Consider the following 7,050-nt stretch of genomic DNA (forward strand, 5'->3'; position numbering starts at 1 on the left):
CAATAAGATCTTCTTTTTCACCATTCCATACCACCAATAGGTCATCGATGTACCTTTTGTATATTAATATCTCTGTTCTAATATTCTGAAATACAAATTCATCTTCCCGTTTCGCCATATATAGATTAGCAATGCTAGGGGCGAATTTAGCGCCCATAGCAACTCCTCTTCTTTGGGAATAGTATGTGTTACCATACCAAAAATAATTGTGAGTAAGACAAAATTTTAAACATTTTATGATGAATTTTTTATGTCTATTAGAGATATTTCCATATTTATTAAGTGCCCATTTGGCTGCTTCTATGGCTCCCTGATGATCTATATTGGTGTATAATACTGCGACATCTGCTGAACTCAAAAGCGTGTTATTATCTATGTGTATATCCTTCATTACCTGTATTATATGTTTTGTATCCCGTAGGAATGCTCTAGTTTTAGTTACTAATGGCTGCAGATAATAATCCACATATTCACCCAGTCTTGCTGTAAGTGAATCTATCCCATTAATAATGGGTCTACCTGGTGGATTGGTGCTGTTTTTATGGATTTTGGGAACTGAATACATAATGGGTAGTCTACACACTGATGGTACTAAATATTCATGTTCTTTCTCATTAATTACTCCCTTCTTTTTCCCATATACCACCAGCTTTATTAGTTCTTTCTTATATTCCTTGATGGGGTTATTTCCTAATACTTCATATGTGTCTTTATCATTTAGCATTTCAGTCATAATAGATTCATAATATATTTTAGATTGTATCACTATTCCTCCTCCCTTATCTGCTGGACGTACTACAATGTCATTCCTCTTTTTTAGTATATCCAAACCTCTCTTTAATTTATTGATCATTTTTGGTTTTTTGATCCGGAGGGATTCCAGATCCTGCAATACCATTTGTTTAAACATATCTATATATTTATTATCTCCAATCTGGGTTGTCTAGCTCCTAATGGGTTAAACAAGGAGTTTGACCTTACATGTTTCATTAGTAATAAATGAGGATATAGGTGGAGATGACATATAATTAATTCTGAGGCCCAGAATTATTCACCTCTCTATAAATATCTTTTAGAAAAATTGTAGATATAGTTTTTATAAAAATATATGAATTTATCTAAATAAAATTACAAATATGGGAAATATTCTAATTATAAGTAAGTAATATTCTATGATAATGGTAATATAAGGATCTGATAAGGATTCTTAGAGATTTTAATCATAATAAACATTTAATTATCAGGTCTGATAGAAAATCATATGTATGGGGTTTTTAAATGTTTTTAATTGATTTTTATTTTTAGTTTATTTTCATTTTATTTTTATTTTTATTATTTATATTTATTTTTATTTTTACTTTTATTTTTATTTTATTTTATTTTTATTTCTATATTTTATTTTTTAATTTTATCTAAATTTTATTTTTATTTTTATTTATTTTTATTTTCATTTTTATTATTCATTTTCATTTTTAGTTTTATTTTTATTTTTATTTCTATTTTTATTTTATTTTTTTATTCCTTATCTTTATTTTATATTTTATTCTTTTTATTTTTTACTTATATTTCATTTACCGGTATAAAGATTAAATAGGATAATAAAGACTGATTAAATATACAATGAAGTTAGCCAAGTAAGCCATTTAGTAATATATAGGATATAGGTGTATGGTACTGCATAAGGATACCTATGTTGTCATATAGGAGATGGAATACAGCTGATCCGAATAGCAACGTCTGACAGATATAAAGTGTATATCTACATGGGAAAACAATGGGGTTAATTATAGTATCTCCATATCACTTAGAAAATGGCCGCGCCCATGTGGTCTTCAATAAAATGGCGGCCGAGGTATATATATTCACATAGGCCAGTCGTGATGTCCAATCATTTCCCCTGATGAAGTCACATGACCCTGTGACCATACGCGTAGGGGAGGGGCTCTGACGTCACGGCGTTGCATCGGAGAGGTTCGGCGATTCCAGCAGAAACAGAAGCAGAGGCAGACAGAGAGGCAAAGGCAGAGTATAACATATAGCTACTGCAGATCTTGTATCCACTGCTGACCTGTATTACAAGAGTGCCATATACTGCTGTGTATCATCACACCTGGCAGCAATAAATCACTTTTTCATACAAGGATAAGGCACCATGGTCTTTCTTCTTTGTTTCATTTGATATATATTCCCCATACTGGTGAAAGGAGTATACGAGGAAGAGGTGTCCCCAGGAGGGGAAATAGGAGATACCTATAGAGCCTGTTTATACTCATGCATGAGCAGCTGCATATGGAAAAAGAGGAGAGCACAGGAGGATTCCAATAGATCTATATTATCCCTGGAACATCTTGCTTATGAGCACTATCCCATCAATCCTGGAAGGATTAAAAGTCTATTTGCCTAAATATATTTGGGCAAATATTAAGGTGAGCGCATATTGAGATCACACGGCACCTGGAGGGAGGAAAAGGAATTCACCTGCACACTTGCACATATTTATAAGAGACTTTATCTATGCACTTTATTAATTTATATACAGCCACTTATGTATTTGCACAATATTGATTAATTGATCACATGTGATATGTATCACCACAGATTATGATCTTGAGTAATTTATAATATTATCTTATTTATTTTTTATAAGTCACAGATATTTATTTGATATAATATTATTTATGTATCAACTGAAGCACTTTTAGTATATTTATAAGTGTGAGAATATTCTAAATTAAGGATTTTAAATAGGAGAGCGGCACTATAAATTGATTTATGAATTAATTTATATAATTGAATAATAGCAACACAACTAAGTGGGTTTGTGTAAGTGCCAGCGAAGCTAGTACACTATACTAACAGACAAGAAATAATAGTTTACTGAATACCTCATTCATAATAGCTCACAAGTAGTCACCTTTTAAAGTTGCTTTGTGCACCGGTGCTCAGTCATGTTCTAACATGAAGGGCCCATCCCTAAACTCTTCCCACAAAGTTGCGCATGGAGTATTTAGTAGTAAGGAAATTTCATGGATAGACTTATTGCACAGGTGGCAACCTATCACGGTACCACGCTTGAATTCACTGAGCTCCTGAGAGAGACCCATTCTTTCACTAATGTTTGTAGAAGCAGTCTGCATACCTAGATGCTTGATTTTATACACCTCTGGCCATGGAGGTGAATCCAATGATTTGAAGGGGTTTCCCAATACTTTGGGCAATATAGTGTATATATAAACACTTTTTGAGTTGGTGAAATTCCCCAGGAGACTGTGGGAGGGAGGAGGGAGCTGAACTTCCAGCTCACTTTGCCACAGCAAACTGAGATGGAAGTAGTAGTGGATATCTCCCCCCCCCCAAAAAAGGTGCCAAATATGGCAGTAGAGGGGGGAGGAGGAAAATAGGTGGAGCTTCCGCTTTTGAGTGCAACTCCGCTTTAAGTGTTCATGTTTGTCATGAAATCAGTCTCCATCCTTGGAGTGGAAGTTGAAAATATACCATTGCTAGCAAAAATGTGTGGATCACAAGATTGGCTGCACAGCATTCTAAGTCATTTGGAAAGTAAAACAGTGTGTGTGTCTGTGTGTGTGTGTGTGTGTGTGTGTGTGTGTGTGTGTGTGTGTGTGTGTGTGTGTAACTGGGTATTCAGTTTCTTTCCTGTAGCATAGCTTTAAAAATTGCTTATAAAATATATTTCATTTCATAAAGATGTAAGAGATATGTTTGCTTACAACACATACATTCACAAAAAAAGTAAACTATGTGGATTGTGGATAACAAGAAGATGAGAGATTAACTTCTGTCTTGTTTTATTATATTTATTTATTGATCTTTGTATTGCACATACAAGAAAAATACAGAGGAAATTAAATGGATGGAAGATAACCATAAATAAAGGAAGTCTATAACATTCCATACTTTTTACAACCAGTAAGAAATTGCGATTTATTTTTTCAGGCTGACCTTAAAGAAAAAAAAACAAACAAACAAACGAACAAGCAAACAAACTCGACCTGTAATTAGAAGAAGAGATATTTTCAGTTCATTTCAAATTTCACTTGATATTTAGGCTATACACATTGACTATTATGACAGTTATATAAAGTATTATTATTTTGATCATTAGCCTGTAGATGACCTTCACTTTTAATTTTCTTCTTAACATTTTATAATGAGGTTTGAAGCCCTTTGAAACATTGCACTTTTCTGTTATAGCTGATCTTTCATATACCCTGTGGAACAATTATAGGCTAATGTAATAAACCAACAAAAAATCAGCACAAGTGAAATTTACAAAGTTAAAATATAGGGAGTATGCAAATTGTCAAGCTGAAAAGCTATAAACAGGCCTGCCCCTAGGCCATGACCCTTGTAAAATTTAAGAATTTCAGCAATTAACAGGTAATCACTAAATAAATGGCTAAAGGAATGGCTAATTAAAGAATTTGTGTCTCCTGGAAGCTGTGGCCTTTGACAATCTATGAGGACATAAATTAGATAACACATTTCTAATTTAGAAAATTCTTCATGTTATACTGGTAATACTGGAACTTTTTCCAAAGCTCTGCTTAATGGATAGAGTAAACGTTTTTTAAAAGACAAGTTATGGTTTGGTGTAAAACTATCTTTGTTAGTACTGGTACTATTGTTGTTACTAGCACTACTCCTGCAACTCTACTACTATTAACAGATTTGTTTGGTACTACTTTTGAAAATCATAATTTTAAAGAAGAGACTCCATTCTTTTTTTTCCCTAACCTCTTGAGTCCAAGAATTGTTTTAATGTTTTTGGCAATGTTTCTTGGCTTTGCATATTGCTAGGGGAATTTGTAAAGGGTGTCATAGACACCCATTAGAATCCCATCAGAGCACATAGCCAAAAATGTTGGGACCTGCACCTGATTCATGTACTTGTCAAAGACAGGTACATGAATCTGTTAGTGTGTCACACTGGACACTCATGCTTCAGTGCACTCACTCCCTGTCCGATGCACCTGCCACACTGACAAGTGCATGTGTGAGGGATTTTTTTGTATTGGGGCGGTTCGATCCCTGCTTTAATTTGTATTACAGCACACAGCAGTGATCCATAGCCGCTATTCAGTCTGCCCCCCACTGTGTGCTGACAATCAAAACTTAAGCAGACCTGATAGAAAACTATCAGGCTCCACCCACCCAAGGTTAGGTAATTTCCCAAATATGGCCATTGTAACATTTGGATAATGACATCACCTTTATTTCCATATACCTTTTGTCCAGGGAATCTCCCAGCAACAGCTAAATGGAGACAAGGATATGACTCTGTGTGGGAAGCTGCCACATGCATCGCAACCAGGGGCGGACTGACAACTCATGGGGCCCCCAGGCAATAGGGGATCATGGGGCCCCTGTGTCCTTGCCCAAACTCAAAAAAGCCTATGAAAAAGGTACCAGGGGCATCTCATGGGGCCCCCTACTGACCCCGGGCCCTCAGGCAGTGCCCGTGTTTCCAAATGGTCAGTCCACCCCTGATCGCAACTTCCCAGCACGGGCACAACCCACTCTGAATACTGATGTACCTTTGTTTACCACTTTAGATCTGGTCTTAATTACCACCAAATTCATAATCTGAAAACTCACAAAAATGCTTTAGGAATCTGCCATTGCCATAGCTACTGGATTTTTAATTGGCCGTAGTAAGAACTATCTGAATTTGCTGCAAGTGTCAGTAATATTACCAACACTGTCACAAATCCTTACCTGAATTAGTCACAGGTAATCCTTAAGGGAGCTACCACCAAAAATCAGTACATTTTTTAGCCCCAGTTCACACTGATGCAGTGCAGGAAACTCAGCAATTGCTGAGCTTTTCCCACACCGGTTAGCAATCGCACTGTGTTCGGCAATGTGCTGCGGGTGTCATTGCAAAGTTAACGACATCCCAAATGCAGGTCAAAAACGCATTGCGTTTGACCAAACCACATCACATTGCTATAAACACCCATGCAATTCCAGTTCTAGTGGGAATGAAAAAAAAGCAACTTTTGGGCTCTTTGCACACAGCTAGCAGCCCCTTGCTTGCTCTGGCTCCCACCTCTTCTCGGTGGCGCTATCTTGACTCCTGGGAAATTACCTCCTGTCTGCCGCGGTGGAGCCCAGAACCCTAGTCAGGTTATTACTTAAAGCCCTGCACACACCTGTACAATTAGTGTGCTGGGGTTTCTAAAAACATGGACCTAGGATTGAAGATTTTATCCCTCCTAAATCACTTCAAAATCTCCAGGCTGCAGGTCCCAAAACGGACTTTATCAGCAAACGAGGAAACTGAAAACCAGTTTCTTCTGCATTAAGCAAACTGCCTGGTGCCCCTCAACCTGTTTAGTTGAGAATCCTGAGAATCCTCACCAATTGACCCACATCACATCAAAACAGCAATAATCCTCAATGAATCCTGGTCACTGGGAGCTCCACATCACAGAAATTGGTACAGCAGGTAACATATACAAATAAGCAAGAGCTGTGTGCAAAGAGCTATTTTAGCGTGCATGCCTGGTGATGGTGGATATCACACGAGCACATTAAAGGAGAAGAATCACAGTTTTGTGCTATTCATCAATATGGACTGTTACGCTGCACTTTATTCATGATATATGATGTTCACTTTATTTATTTTATTCCATGTATGTTATTAGTTTAATATGTTTATACCCTGTACTGGGGTGGGGGGTCTCTGTTTATGTGGACCATATTAATTTCACTTTATTTACTTCATCCACTTTATGTCATTGGTCCAATATGCCATTTACCACGTGATAGGGAGCTGTTTCTTCTTTTTGTGTTGACCTCTTTTTCACTAGTTATTTATTCACTGCATTTATTTTTATTTTTCTATATATATTTTTTGTGGACATTATTTATTATGTATTTACAATATTATTATCTTTCTTGTTAGCGCAGCACCTTTTTCTTCTTCTTTTATCATCTTAGCAAAGACATTTGACAACCACCACATACATTTGGACTGGGCATTAGTGAGAAACACCAAACACACCCTATCTGGAGCCTAAATGGGAG

The sequence above is a fragment of the Staurois parvus genome, unplaced genomic scaffold (assembly GCF_062004578.1).
Source record: "Staurois parvus isolate SC_StPar_1 unplaced genomic scaffold, SC_StPar_1.0 ptg000243l, whole genome shotgun sequence".
NCBI lineage: Eukaryota > Metazoa > Chordata > Amphibia > Anura > Ranidae > Staurois > Staurois parvus.